Consider the following 16,495-nt stretch of genomic DNA (forward strand, 5'->3'; position numbering starts at 1 on the left):
CGTCTCCCAAAGTCACTCTAGATCTCTAGTCTGAGTAATTCTCCTGTGTCGCGTTGTTATATCAAAGTCACCTAAACTATCCACTAATTCCCTATTGGTCAGTTAGTCGTATGTTTATACTCTACCCAATTGTCACGCCGCGGCTCCTACGGCGGCTGCGGCCGTGGGCTCGGGTCGCCGCAGCGCGGCATTCCCTTCATGCCGCGGCCTGTGTGCGAGCCTCGGGAGAGGCCGCGGCTGGCACACAGGCCGCTGGAGAAGCCGCGGCTTGCGCGCAAGCCGCGGGGAGTTCAGGGGGCCTGGTCAGGGGTCGCGGCACTCGCCGCGCCCCTTTCTTTACATTCTGCCGCAAAGGCAGACGTGGCAGGGCTTGAGACCCCGAGTGGGTTTCAGGCCTGACAGCGCATAGCGCATTTCGTGCGCTTTACATCAAGTCTTCCTGTACCAATGAATTAATTATCTGCTCACCACTTACCAATGTCTCCAGGCAAAAGCCGAACCCTTGCACATGGTGGTCTTTTTATGCCTGCCTTTTCCTTTCCCAGCATGCTGCCCACTTCCTCTCTTCCCAGCATGCATTGTTTTTCTTTGTTTGGACGCATGTACCTGATTCACTATTATACTCTTTTCTCCAATCCAAGATGGTGGTGTTTCTACTTCCTGTTTCCTACTTCCTGCCTAGAGGTATATAAGGGGAATTCAGCTGCTTGTTCATTGCGTTGCAACACTCCTTGGTGGTAGTCACGCTCTGACTGGTTTCTTCCTGCGAATCCAGTATTTTCCTGACCTGTCTTCGTTTCCAGTCTTCCTGTACTCCGGATATTCAACTCTAACGCCTTGGTGTCCTCCTTTTGTTTCAGGGAGTTCCCGTTGGAGGTTTTTTACCCTACTGGGGTTTTTCCTCTGGGACTCCTTCTGGAGGGCACGGACTGTAGTGGCTTACTATTGTCAAACAGCACCGTGGCTACCGGAAGGGGTCGCCCCTACCCCGGCCAGAGCAGAACCTGCCGGAACCGGGGTCGTTCCCCAACTCTTCTCAACTTCGACGGTAAGCCCATTGAAAACCGTGACACCAATAATATTTCTATACCAAATCTGTGAATTCTAATATTTCGCTCTTCACATGAAGTTGATTGGTTCACTTTACGATGTCCTCTTCATCCGGCTTATCAGGTAACAATTTTGTTGCATCTTCATCTCCAGTCAGAGGCGGTCATTCTGACCGCGGCGGTCGGCGGTCGCCGTCCGCCAAGCGGTTCCTGCCGAAAGACCGCACCGCGGTCAAAAGACCGCGGCGGTCATTCCGGCTTTCCCGCTGGGCCGGCGGGCGACCGCCAGAAGACCGCCGGCCGGCCCAGCGGGACAGCCCCTTCAACAATGAAGCCGGCTCGGAATGGAGCCGGCGGAGTTGAAGGGGTGCGACGGGTGCAGTGGCACCCGTCGCGATTTTCACTGTCTGCTAAGCAGACAGTGAAAATCTTTGTGGGGCCCTGTTAGGGGGCCCCACGGCACCCGTTCCCGCCATCCTGGTTCCGGCGGTGGACACCGCCAGAAACAGGCTGGCGGTAAGGGGGTCAGAATCCCCATGGCGGTGCTGCAAGCAGCGCCGCCATGGCGGGTCCCCTGGGCCAGCGGGAAACCGGCGGGAAACCGCCGGCTCCCCTTTTCCGACCGCGGCTTTACCGCCGTGGTCAGAATCGCCCAGGAAGCACCGCCAGCCTGTTGCCGGTGCTTCCGCCGCACTCCGCCATGGCGGTCATGGACCGCCAAGGTCAGAATGACCCCCAGAGTCTTCATTGTTTGCGTCCTGGGAAAGTACATCTCAAACACATTACACATGATTTGTTACACTGCTAGAAACATCATCTCCTGTTCATTGGTTCTCATGGAAAGCTTATGTTAAGCACTTTTAACAAGACAATGAACATGTCACAGTTTAGCTCACTCTGTCATTTTTTATTATTAACTGCTAAGAAATACAGCTTCTTCATGAGGCCTGGCAAAACTAGGCCAAGACAATCGAGAAGTTAAACATACTTCATAACCCTAAATATGGCATTTTACTACATTGGTCTAGTACATTTTCAGTATTTCATAAGTATTAATCATCAATTAGTATATATCGTGAATACTAGTGGCCATTCTTCGAGGTCACATTTTCAAACTTGTGCATTATTTTTCTACGTTATTTCATTTTCCTACATAATTCAATTATTAAAAATACGTAAACACTCATTAATTATTTCTAGTTAAGACACCTGCTTCAGCAGTCCCTCCTCTGATGACTAAATGTGTCATCACACCAATTACCGCCCACAAACTTTTACAATTCGATTTCTTCAAAATGTTCTCCCTGAATCTTTCCAGTAAATTCTGTCCCTTTTCTTTTCTTCCATCCTCTGATTATTCTTAAATTTTTTCAAATTCATTCTTCTGCATAATTTGAATAATCCCCACATCCCTAATAGACAACCCACGACAATTAAAATTACCTGTAACATTTTCAATAGTACCTCATCCCAAATGCTGCTGAACCAATTTCCCACTGAAGCAAACCCTTTGCCAACTTTTTTCCCAAACGCCTGGTTCTTTCAATTCCTTCAAATCACTACTTACATTAGTCAGATTAGTAAGTAAGAACCACATGTACGTAGCATTTTGCATGTCGCAAACGGCGAATCGGGCCGTTTGCGGCGTGCAAAATGCACTTTGGGATGTACTGACCCATTTTTGCGATTCGGTAAACTATTTAATGAATCGCAAAAAAGGTGTGTTCCCTTCCTAATTGTGAGTCGCAGTCCCATGTATGATTGTTTTGTGACCGCAAATGCTGTCGCAAAACAATAGCAGTTAGCACCAATTTCAAACTGGTGCTAACCCATTCGCAAATGGGGACCTCTTCCCCTTTGTGAACGGTACTGAATACATTTTTTCAGACCAGGCAGTGGTTCTACGAAAACGTTTCATTTTTTGTTTTTGAAATGCATCATGTTTTCCTTTAAGGAAAACGGGCTGAATTTAATTTTAAAAAACTGCTTTATTTAAAAGCAGTCACAGACATGGTGGTCTGCTGTCTCTAGCAGACCACTATCCCTGTGAGGGCTGCCATTCCCAAAGGGGTCGCAAATTGCAACCCACCTCATGAATATTCATGAGGTAGGTCATTTGCGACCCCCTTGCGTATCGCAAACAGTGTCATTGACACTGTTGAACATAAGGTTTTGCGACGTGCAAATTGCAAGTCGCTCTGATTCACAATTTGCGATTCGCAAATCATATATTTTGTTCATGTGGCCCTTAGTTTTTTATCTCTTTACTATTGTCAGGAATGTATGAGCAACAATGCCTAGAGTTAATAATTTTACAGACTCCGCCATCCTTCGCTAAAAAAAAGTCTAAAGCAAGACAATTTTGAAGAGTCATAGCTCTATCCACCGCTAATTCAGTCTCTATCAGGAGTATAGCCCCTGAAAAATTTGTCAGCATGTTATCCACAATAGTAGACAACTTTCGAATCTTGATCGAATTCAGGATGACCCCCACCGAAGGAATCACTGCACCAAATATGTCTCCCACTATCGCAGAAGAGGACTCCCTCCTCTGTCTCTTATGATGTAAGTCAGTCACTTTCTGAAACTTTTTCAAATCCTCCATCTGGTAACTTTTTGGGAAAACTAACCCCAAATAACATGTCCCATACCATCCCCTTGCAAAACGGTGATAAGCATTAAGTCCACAAGTATAATAGATCCCTGCAATCGCAGGGTCCTTCCCATTCAACATAAATGTCCATTTACTCTGAAACAAAAGCACATGCCTGCATTCACTCGTGCCCATAAATAAAGTGTCAGTGCGCAACTTTGGCCTGTATATACAAAGCTTCCCTACGTGTAGTGCATGTAAAGCTAATTTCCCTTGCGTTTTATTTGTACTATAAGCATAATCATTCTTGTAAGTCCTTTTCTCTAAGCCTTTTTCTAATTTCTCTTTTAGCGCCTTGCTCCTATAATCGGTATGATCTAGGAAGCTCTTCTCTAAAGGTTTAAGCAAGCATGTTAGGTTGTTTTTATGCACATATACTGTGCCAAACATTAAAGTAGGTTCAAAGAATCCTCTAACTAATACTATGTCATTATCCTTAGCTACTCTACTCAAGTACCTAATAATAGGAACCAACAAAAACGTAAGATCATGGGTAGAATAGAAATACTGAATATATTCCTGGTTATAGACCTTGTTAGTAGCAGACTACATCTTATTCCATATGTTACTGGTAAGCTATGGTAGGTGACTCCTTCCTTGACTGATGAAGGAATCTGCGTATACACAAAGCAATTCTTCGCTTCCATCTTCTCAACATACTCACTCAATAAGCAATAGAAAACATTAGAAGAAAGTTCTCCCTGCGCTTTAGTATAATCATGCAAATACTTCTTATCTAATTTAAACCTCTCTAAAGCCGTTAGTGTAGTAGTCGTCTCAAAAGTAGAAGTATGGTTGGCTCCTCTCGCATCAAGAACAGACATACCCACAATCAATACCAAAAACAATATCCCACACATAATTGCCAAACCAATGCTCATATATTCACAGTGCCTAGCATCTCTAACCTGCTTATCTAAGTCAGCCATGATCTGTAAGGAATCAGAAAGCAGAAATAACTTTAGAAAAACTTGCAGCAAAAATCATAACTCAAAAATAAACAACTCTTCTTTCAGCAGTTCAGTTTCGCTCCAGGAACCCTCCTTCCTTGTCAAAATCAGTTAGCAGCTTGTTAAATCAGGTTTCAACAACAAAAGTAAAATCAGGTTATCAATGTCTTTTCCGGTTACTTTTAACAGTCTCTTTTCTCAAAATAATTCTCAAATTGTTTCAACAGTTCAGTTCTTCAATCTTCTTCACGTCACCTCAAAATACTGACTTGGAACTTCCCTATGAAAAGAAAAAGACAAACTCTTGTTGCCATTCGTTTGTAGTTGCATACGCTCATTCAAGACCTGCGTATCTTCAACTTGCTATTCTCTTTCTCTTCAACTTTCAATCACCATTCAGCTCTACTTAACTTAGTTCCTCTTTTCTCGTAGTATCTACTTCTTCCTCTATGGTTGGTTCGACAGCCACCTCCTTCCTTTTCTCCACTTGCGATTTTGGCCACTTATCTCCTTTCAGTGAACCTTCTGGCAGTATTTTCTTTAATATTGAACTTGAACCCTTTTCTTTCTCTGTGGTGTTTTCTCTTGACAGACTTGCAACCGGTTCAGGAGGAGTTAGATCACCTGGACTTTGATCCACCTCAACTCCTTACCCTTCTGCGTCTGGCAATTGCTCTCTTTGTCTCTCAGAATCGTCGACTTCTGGGAGAACCTCCTCCTGATTTGGTTCTCCTGTTGCTTCAGTTGAGATAGGTTCTCTGATATTCTCCACCCTCGTCTCTCACAGGAGTAACTGAACCGTCCTCAACAAGTTCTGATTCAGCCTCAGTTCCTCTTTGTTCCTTTTCCAGTGCTGTAATTTGTCTTACTGTTTATGGTACTCTCAACAACACTTCTTCATGATCCTGTGGACATGCCACTTTCTTCGAGTGACTTGTGTGAATCCAGTTCGGGATCCCAGCACACTTCACAGCTGGCGTAGTTGTCAGGACCACGTGGTACGATCCCTTCCAACGAGGCTCCAAACACATCTTCCTCACATGCTTTCAGACAACAACCCAGTCTCCAGCTCTCAGGTTGTGCCCTGGATCATGGATTGGTGGCAGTGTGGTAACCTCCACCTGCTGAGAAAAAGAGTGGACTACATCAGCCAGACCCTTGCAAGAATCCAACACCATATCATCTGCAATGTTGACAAGTGCATTGGCTGCTCCGGCTGGCAATCTCATTGCTCTCCCCATGAGGATCTCATGAAGCGACAGACCTGTCTTCCTATCAGGCGTGTTTCTCATTGACATTAACACCAAAGGCAATGCATCGGCCATTTCAAATTAGTGGCTACACACATTTTTTCAATTCTTGACTTCAAGGTACCATTCATCTGTTCCACTAGTCCTGATGCTTCAGGGCGCTAGCTACAATGCAACTTCTGCTCAATGTTCAGTGCTGCACACAGTAGTTTAATCACTTCATTGTTAAAGTGAATCCCCCTATCTGATTCTAAAGAGATCGGAAACCTGAAATGCGTTATCAGTTCCCTAAGCAGCAGTTTTGCTACTGTGAGACTGTCATTCCTTTGTGTAGGGTATGCTTCAATCAAGTGACTAAAGATGCAAGCAATCACCAACACATATCTCAAACCTCCACACACAGGCATCTCAATAAAATACATCTGCATTCTGCTGAATGGACCTCCTGCTCTTCCAATGTGGCTCAAATTAACCACTGCCCCTTTCCCCACATTTAATTGCTGACAAATGGCACAACAATGGCAAACTGCTTCAGTGGCTTGTCTAAACTTAGGATTGAACCAATCAATTTTGAACGGTCAAACCATGGCATCCCTCCCAATGTGTGCCTGACCATGATGGTACCTTGCCATTTGAGACAACATGCTGTTTGGCAAAACCAATCGACCCTCCTCAGAAAACCACAATTCATCTTGTCTTTGGACACATTTAATTTTACTCCATGAACGTTTCTCCTCTTTGTCAACATTACTGTGCAAAGATTTTAATTCTTCAAAAGTGTCAATCACTTTCAATGTGTAACTCGTACATGTGGTGTCCCACTTGTCCTTGAACGATATGCAGTTCAATGCGCAAAATCTTGCAACTTGATCCACATATCCATTCTCCAATGACACATAGTCATGCGACTTTAGATGTGCACTTCATTTTACCACAGCAATTTCTTTAGGCAATTGAATTGCATATAACTGCTCCTTTATTCTTTCACCATTTCTTACTGGTGTTCCAGAAGAGGTCAGGAAACCTCTCTACGACCGCAATTGACCAAAATCATGAACTATTCCGAATCCATATTGGCTATCAGTATAGATAGTGACTCTCAATTGAGCAGAAACATGGCACGCTCTAGTAAGAGCGACAAATTCCTCTACCTGAGCAGAATATGCTCCTCAAAGCCAGGAAGCTTCCAAGGTACCGGTAATTGTGTACACAGCATATCCTGCTCTCAGTGACCCTGTGCTGTCTCTCAGACAAGAACCATCAACAAAAATAATTTGGTCATTTTCTTCCAATTGGGTATCTCTAATGTCAGGTCTGGGTTTTGTGCACAGCTCAGTTACTTTGAGACACTCATGCTCAACTTCTTCCTCTTTTTCAATTTCAGCAGTATCACTTGGAAGTAAAGTTGCCGGGTACATCTTTTCAGTGTCACGTTTGGTGATCCCAAAATACTCGTCTCATACCTAGTCAACCTAGCACCAGTCAAATATTGGGTTTTCGTCCTTGTCAGTAAAATCTCAATCAAGTGAGGGACCATTACAGTCAGGGGATATCCCATCACCACACCTTCACACTGTGAAAGACTCTGACCAACTGCGGCAACTGCACGCAGACAACCTTGTAATGCTGCTGCAACTGGGTCCAAAGTAGCTGAAAATATGCTACTGGGCGATGAGCACCTCATGGACCTGAGTGAAGACAGACAATGAACAGGCATCACGCTCATGACAAAACAATGTGAAAGGCTTTGTGTAGATAGTCATACCCAACGCTGGAGCTCTGCACAAACTCTCTCTCAACTCAGTGAATGCTCTCATTTCATCCTGTTCTAGCACTATGGGATCTGTGACATCCTTATGGGTCAACTTCTGCAGTGGTCTTGAAATTTCTGAAAAATTCGGGATCCATTGGCGACAATAGCCCACCATTCCCAGAAACATCCTGACATTTCTCTGTGTGGTCGGGGGGCTTATCTGCAGTATCATTGTAATCCTTTCCCTGGATATTTTCCTCGACCCTTTCGCAGTCTGGTGACCCAAACACTTCACTACCGTCTGGCAGTGCTGCAATTTCAGTGGAGACACCTTATGACCATATTTTCCCAAATGATTCAACAGGGCAATCAAGTCATACTTACACTCGTCCCTTGTCTTGGACTCAATCAATAAGTCATCAATATACTGCGCCAGAGTCGATTGGAAAGGCAATTCTAATGACTCCAAATTCTTTTTCAAGATCTGGTTGAACAAGGAAGGTGATTCTGTGTACCCTTGAGGAAGCCTACACCAGCAATAGGTGTTCTCTAGAAATTTTAAACAAAAGAGAAATTGGCTATCCTCATGAAGGGGCACAGAAAGGAATGCTTGTGACAAATCAACAACTGTAAACCACTGTGCATCACTTGGAATCTGGAACATTATCACAGTTGGATTGGGCACTATGGGACAACACTTGACCACAATCTCATTTATTTTTTTCAAAGCCTGCACAATTCGAACCTTCTCACAGGGCTTCTTCAAACCCATTATCGGTGAGTTACATGGACTGCTCAACACTTCATTCAGAACTCCTTGCTACACAAAATCTGCAATTATCTGAGCTACTATCATCAAAACGTCTTCTGTCATGTACTGTGGAAGCTGGGGAAAAACTGCATTTGGCTTTAAAGTAACCTTAATTTGTTCTATTCCTTTGATCAACCCTACTTCTTTCCCTGTCAAATACCATACGTTCTCTTGTACTGTACCCTGCAAATCAGAATGAAGCTCATTCACTGTGAACATCGGGAAAAATTCAATCAATGGGTACTTCTCATTTGTAGTTTCACACTCAGTTTCTGGGGCTGGGTCTTCATCATCATCACTATTTGGATCTCAATTCCATCATTTGAGCAATTAATCAAACACTTTGGGGGTGATTCTGAGCTTGCCGCCCGCCAAGCGGGAACCGCCAGAAGACCGTACCGCGGTCAAAAGACCGCGGCGGTCATTCTGGGTTTCCCACTGGGCTGGCGGGCGACCGCTGAAAGTCCGCCCGCCAGCCCAGCGGGAAACACCCTTCCCACGAGGACGCTGGCTCAGAATTGAGCCGGCGGAGTGGGAAGGTGCGACGGGTGCAGTTGCACCCGTCGCGAATTTCAGTGTCTGCTAGGCAGACACTGAAATTCTTTTTGGGGCCCTCTTACGGGGGCCCCTGAAGTGCCCATGCCATTGGCATGGGCACTGCAGGGGCCCCCAGGGGCCCCGCGGCACCCCCTACCGCCATCCTGTTCCCGGCGGGAGAACCGCCAGGAACAGGATGGCGGTAGGGGGTGTCAGAATCCCCATGGAGGATTCTCAAGGGCAGCGGAAAGTCGGCGGGACACCACCGACTTTCCGTTTCTGGCCGCGGCTGAACCTCCGCGGTCAGAATGCCCAGCGGTGCACCGCCAGCCTGTTGGCGGTGCTACCGCGGTCGTTCGCCCTGGCGGTTTTTACCGCCAGGGTTAGAATGACCCCCTTTGTCTTACACAGCAAGTCCCTTCCCAGCAGGGATACTGGACTTGAATCACAGACTACAAATGTATGCAGTCCCTGGAAATTCCCATCTCAACTTGCACTGGATCTGCAATCAGGTTTGTCAAATACTGATTCGCTACCCCCACAACCTGAACTGTCCTACCTGAAAGGGCAAATTTGGAACTTCTGCACTTCTCAATGTAGAGCGTGTAGCTCCAGTGTCCACCAAGAGTGAAACTCTGTGACCCATAACCTTTCCCCTCACATAGGGTCCTCTCTGATCTACTTCTAAAGAAGTCACAAGCACACATGGCTCCTCATCGGAGCTGTCACTCATCCATTCACCACTTATTTCATTTTCACTGTGTAATGGGAATTGGTGCACTGTGTTACTACTTCTGTCTTGTCTCTGACCTCGCTCCTTCATTACAATATAAGCCGGTGTATTCTCTGGCAGGGTAGGCTCTCCTACACTCGCTCTAATGTATGTATCTCCCCTTAGGGCACTTTTAAACGCCTTGAAAAATGTCATCTTTTCCACTTTTGTGACCTGTTGAGCAAGCATCATCTGTTGCTGCTCCATCCGGGCTTGAGGTATCTGCATTTGCTGTCTAGGTACCACGGGAACCTGCTGCTGCATTGGCTGCAACTGTGACACTTGTGCACGGGGCATTTGCACCTGTTGCATGGGCTGGAAATTCTGCACTTGATTCTCATTATTCTGAAAATTTGGATTAGGACCTCTTATTCTTGGGCCTCTCACATTTTGAAATGTATTGATGTAATTACCTTGCTGAACAACGCCCTCCTGCACCATCATCGGACACTCCCGCTTCCAATGTCCCACGCTCCGCAAATGTGACACGGCAATAGCTTCTTCATTCCCTGCACATCATTCTGAACCACAACAGTATCCAAATCTGGACCACGATTCATATTGCCTCCATGGCTCCTACCTCTCATCTGAGGATTAAACACGACATTTCCCTGCTGCTGCGGCATCTGCTGCACAAACCTTCCCTGCATTCCTGTTTGAGCTGCCTTAATCTGCATCACCATCGCCTTCTCTTTCAGCTTCTTCTGCTTCAACTCAATCTCATCACTACAGTACTTTGCATACTGCAACACCTCATTAATCGGCTTTGCTTGCCAGCAATTCAAATGACTCTTAATCATCTTACCTATTTCAGGTCTCAATCCTTCCACAAATCTGAACACAAAATGTAGCATGTCTTTTGGCTCAATTGCTTCTTTGCCACTATACTCCTTAAATGCCTTCAACAATCTCTCATAGTATGCATGTATCAACTCTTTTGCTTCCTGCAATGTCCTGTCAATTCTCTGCCAATCAATATTTTTGGGTGAAATCCTTGTTTTCAGAAACTCAATCACCTAATAGTAATATTTCATTACCTCAGGAGGCGGTGTCCCTGTATTCATATCTCTCTCTGGTTCACTTGTTGGCCAATCTACAGTCCTCTTACACTCGACCAATAAGTCAGCTGGAACCACTATCTCTAGTAAGGTGTTCAAGTCTTCCCACAAACACTTCGCAAGTTTCACGGATCTGTCTGTCTGCTGATACCACTCTACCTGATCCTCTCTCAATTTTGGATAATCATTTGTAAATGATGGAATGTCACTCCTACTCCATGGAACATGAACAGATTTTCCCCTGGAATTTCCCTCATTGGTAAAATCTTCACCGGATCCTTGTCCTGTTGTACATTTTCAGTCACTTCTACAGAATCTCTTTTCCTCTTGTCTCTTTTCTTTACCCATCTGCCTTCCCACTCCTCTAAAGCTCCCCAAACCTGAGCACTCTGCAATAGTTCTTTAAGGTGCGCCTTCATTCCAGTTGACCTCATGTGTTTAAAATCCTTTGCCTCAAAATCGAATCTGTGACTTTTCTTCAAATGCTTCATTTTCTCAATTTCTATGTCATGTTTTTCTGCCAGATCTGCTAATCTCTGATGTACCTTGCTCACCTCTCTTGTAATCCATGGGCATAAGTATCTCTACTCTGCTTCTGTGTAGGACTCTAATCTAATCATCCCCATTGTTCCTTCAACTAATTCACCTGCTTCCATGCTTATTCTGACACAATTAAATTGATCCTCGCCTTTGGAGGTATTCTGTGGGGTATTCAGCCAGCTTGTCTAACCATTCAGTCAACTGCTGAGCTGTCAGTCCCTGTAACGAGATGTTACTCGCTTGGACCGGTGGCACCTGCTGTACCACTGTATTCGGTGTCTGTGGTGTCAATAATTTGTCTCTGACCTGCATTTGGTCCAGTCACCAGTATCTAGTAGTGCAACAAGTGGACTAAGATCTAACAATGATCTTGATCCATCAAAAGTCTGACCCATGGAAGAAACTACCTGAACCTGTTCATTATCATTAAACTCTGAAACATTGGCCCCTGTTCACCCATAATTAGTTTCTTCTGTGCAAATAATGGTAGCGCTGGACCAACAGTAATCGGCAGCGATATTGTATCCGGGGCTGCTCTGGCACCTACACTCTGTGGGAGAGTAACTCCCATACTCTGATTCATTATTGGAGTCAAGTCTGACTGTGTCCCTGTCATTGGCGTAAATCTTAGCATTACCTGCGGCTGCACTTTGGGCAACAAAACGGGAGTCAGCTCCTACTGGACCAGCATTGGTCTAAGAACCACTTGCTCTGTAGGCACCCCTAAGTTCGAAGTTGTCTCTAAAATAGGCACCTCAGGATAAATTCTTTATATCTGTGGCGGCTGCATCTGCGTCTGCACTAGTGGAGTAGTCTGCACATTAGAACTACTTTGCACCACATTCGGTGTCAGGTTAGCATTAACCTGTACCTGACTTGCTGCCTCCGCTACCTGTACCTGAGCTGTCGGATCAGCACTAGTACTCGGACCACTCTCATGTACTGTATATTGGGGTGGTCGGTCTCTCAATATCTGTGTAACAAGATCTTCAGCATCTGATTCCTCCTCTACTATGGAAGACCTCCTAGCTTCCTTACTCTTAGACAGACTTTTATTATTCTTTCTAGTCGCTTATTTTCCTTCCGTCTCATCTTCCTGCGTAATAGCCAGAAACAGCTTAACATCCTGCAAAGTCACTGATCTCCATTTCTTCTGTTCCCAATCCCAGCTTGCTTCTGCTAAAGACTTTTCTACTCTCCTCATTCTTTTCTCAAATTTCAACTGCTGTTGCTGTCTAGCTACCAGCTCCCAAACTGCTAACCCATCAATCTGTGCTGGTCTCGGAAGGTGCTTCAACTCATATAGCGCCATCTGTAATTGCTCCAAAATCCTCAAATTGAACATCCCATTCTTAGAAAACACTAAGCTCCCATTGGCATGGCGCGACACCTCGCTCCTCCATTACAATATAAGCTGGTGTATTCTCTGGCGGGGTAGGCTCTCCTACACTTGCTCTAATGTACGTATCTCCCCTTAGGGCACTTTTCAACACTTTGAAAAATGTTGTCTTTTCTACTTTTGTTTATTCAAAATCAAATCAGGAAATGACTTTTAATCCCAAGATTCCTTTCACCCACGTTCTCAACCAATTGCTTCTCACGGATGGCTGCCAATCCATGAACGACCCTTCTCACTAACCAACCTATCCCAGCGCGGCTCCAATGACGTCACACTCACTCATACTGCGGCTGACAAAGTCTTGTGGCTCGTCCTCCTCAACTCCAATTTACACAAAACTAATGCAAAATTATTGCGAGCACTAATCACAAACCAAAAACCAAAACAAATCTGCTGGTTTACTACAGAAAAGGTAACACAATCACTTCAGAAACCTTACGGATTTTCACTAATGGCCCTTTCGCGCATGCAGCTATTCCTCTTTCTAGGTCTCCCAGATTCGCAAGCAAAATTCGACTGGCGATTTTTACTCTCAACTGATCAATGGGTCAGTCCTGGTGCACATAGGACTCGCCAAATCTCAGTTGAAATTTCCTCTCGCCCACCTTAACTCACACACTGACTTGTGGACCACGCCCGATCAACCTACTAAACCATACAGATTACAACATATAACCAAGTGTCTCATACACTTTTCAATATACTCCGGAGTCTTAGACCACGCAGGGTCTGAACATCAACAACCATGTGGACAATTTTTTAGCACAAAGCTCCACACACACGTGAAGTTCAGTGACTTCCCTACTCTCAGACTGTGGAGTATGCACACACCTACACTGCACTAGTGCTCAGGACATTGTCACTTACCGCATAAGGTGGCGGGCGATCATGTAATAACTGATTTAAAAATTCTTCGTTATCTGAATCATCTTCTTCTTCTCAAGTTCTCTTAGTTTCTTTAGGCTTACTAGAGTCTTTGTCTGTTTTGCATGTGGCTTTCTTCCCCTGTGCCTCATCTCCCTGTGTTACTGCTGGGAACAATTTTAATCCATCAACTATTCCCCGTCTCCACATTTTGCTCTCATTTTCCCACCTTGCTTCCGCTAGAGTCTTTTCTGCCCTTTTCAGTCTTCTTTGGAACTTCTCTTGTCTCTGTTTAAGAGCCATTAAATCCCAAATTGCTAAAGCCTCATACTGAGCTGGCCTCGGAGGTGGTTTCTGTACACTTAACATCCACCTTAAATTCTCTAGAACTCTCGTATTGAACGTCCCGTGCTTCGGGAACGCCAAACATCCCTCTTTTTCTGTCAATTTGCGCCACTGTTTCATCCATAAACAAGGCGTGACACCTTTTTCCTCCATGACAATGTAAGCTGGAGTTCCCCCAGGTGGTGTAGGCTCCCCTTCACTCACCATAATGTATGTGTCTCCTTTCAGAGCACTCTTAAAAGCTTTGACAAAATTCATCTTTGCGTCTTTTCTTTTGTTTGTATTTAATCAAGAAGTTACTTTAATTCCCATGACACTCTTCACCCACCTTTCTCAACCTATTGCCTCTCACGGACGGCGCCAATCTGTGCGCGACCCCTCTCGACAACTGACCTATCTCAGCGCGGCACCACTGACGTCACACTCACACACTGCAGCTGACAAAGTCTTGCGGCTTGTCCTTCTTACACTGGATTCACACCAAACTAATGCAATATATTGCGAGCACCTTTAACAACAACAACAACTCAAATTTGCTGCTTTACTACAGGAAGGGTACACAATCGCTTCAGAACTTTACAGAGATTTCACTTGAAGCCTCGGCCGCTACTCTCTCCTTCTCAGTTCCCGCACCCGCAAGCAGAATTTGACCCACAAATCCTACTCTCAAATTGTCAATGGTTCGTTCTAGTGCACTTTAGAACCTGCCAAATCTCCATCGAAGGTTTCACACATACAATTTTGACTCAAACTCGACTTGTCAACCACGCCCGGTTGACCTAATTAAACCGCACAAATTACAACATAAACCCAAGTGTCTCCTACACTTGTCAATATACTCCGGAGTCTTAGACCACGACGGGTCCGTACATGAACAACCAACCACGTGGATAATTTTGAGCACAAAGCGCCACACTCGTATGAAATACGCCGACTTCCCTACTCTCATACTGCAGAGTACACCCACTCCTACTAAAACACCATTACCTGGCCTAAATACACACAAACTTCACAAATCACCTGCAAAATGCATAAGCTGAGCAAGTGCAAATCCTACACCACACATGCTATGATGCCGAGAACATTCCCAACTCACTTAGGCAGGCTCCAAGATCCCGGGAAAGTCATGGTGAATTTGGAAACGCATCATACCTCCAGTTTGCATTATTTCAGAAAAACAGTCTAAACAATAATTCTCTGTCCTAGGGCCCCACGGGGCCAAACCGTCACTCTGCTACCAGAACTGACAACGCGTCCCTTTATGATAATTTATTAAACATCATGACTCGTTTTAGACCAATGAATCTTTTGACCCAGTTGAGAGACACCTTAGGACGAGATAGCTAATCAATATGTCAATCAATACATCAATAATGCCATCAATATTTATCATAATAATACATTTCAAAGTCATTAATCAATTCAAAACTCTACCATGACCTTGCAGCCATGAATAACCACACCAGTTTAGTAGAATTTTATAAGTTTATTCCCTATTGGTTACAATCTAGGAGCAGATGCGTTAATCTCAAAACCAAGAAACATAATAGATTAGTCACGATATGGCAACTTTGATAAGATTCCATTAAAGTGAGAATCACAAACATCAGAACATAACACAGCGTGAACATAGATCAATTTAGCAGAGTGTCAATAACGCGTCAGCTCAACAAAGCATAGTTTCGGTTGTTTGTCTATTTGCGTCAGTTTGGTGAACACCTGTCCTAACCACTGATTAGCATTCGCATGTTGAGCTTCATGCAAAACAATTTAGAACACCAATTTGGAAAAAATCTAACTAAGGTCTCTGTCAAAAGGTAAGCAGTTGGTACCTAGAAAGGAAAAGCAAACAGACAAATCACAATTGCATTGTCATAATTACCCTCCAAAGTTTAGGTCAGCACACAAGTTCAGTCTTCATCTTCAGGACATCAGTCAAATCACCATCGGTCAGAACTCAGCTCCGGGGCAAAAAGGGCACTTCCCTCATAAGGAGGTAAAGTGTAAAATGGAGAATTCTAAGGGCGAGGATGGTTTTAAGTAAATCAACAAGTCACCAAACAGAGTGACAGAGTTTCTAGATAAAATCAATAGCATTCCCAAACCCACCTAAATGACTCCCCGTGACATAGGTTTTTATCCCTTTTCGTTGTACATTCCCCCAAAATTTTATTGGACATTTTTTATACCCCACTATCTTTAACCTATCAGAAAACACATTAGGCCACCTAATTTTCACCCCATATTGTTTTACAGACATTTTATTGGTCTCCATAATTGACGTCTTCAGAGGTGGCACATCCGATATGATTTCATCTTTCTGTAATTCTTTGCACATCTTTTGGTCAGTAGCTCCATTGTCTTCACCAGTTTGAATGACCTTGTACATTACATTAATCTACACTGTTTCATTTTGTTTTAACATTATTCTGCAAACAAGGAAAAGTTGTGGGAATGGATCTAGCATGGTTACATTCGACTTCTAGTTTGAAGGCAAAAACATATGGGGTCATG

Source organism: Pleurodeles waltl, chromosome 2_2, assembly GCF_031143425.1.
Source record: "Pleurodeles waltl isolate 20211129_DDA chromosome 2_2, aPleWal1.hap1.20221129, whole genome shotgun sequence".
Lineage (NCBI taxonomy): Eukaryota > Metazoa > Chordata > Amphibia > Caudata > Salamandridae > Pleurodeles > Pleurodeles waltl.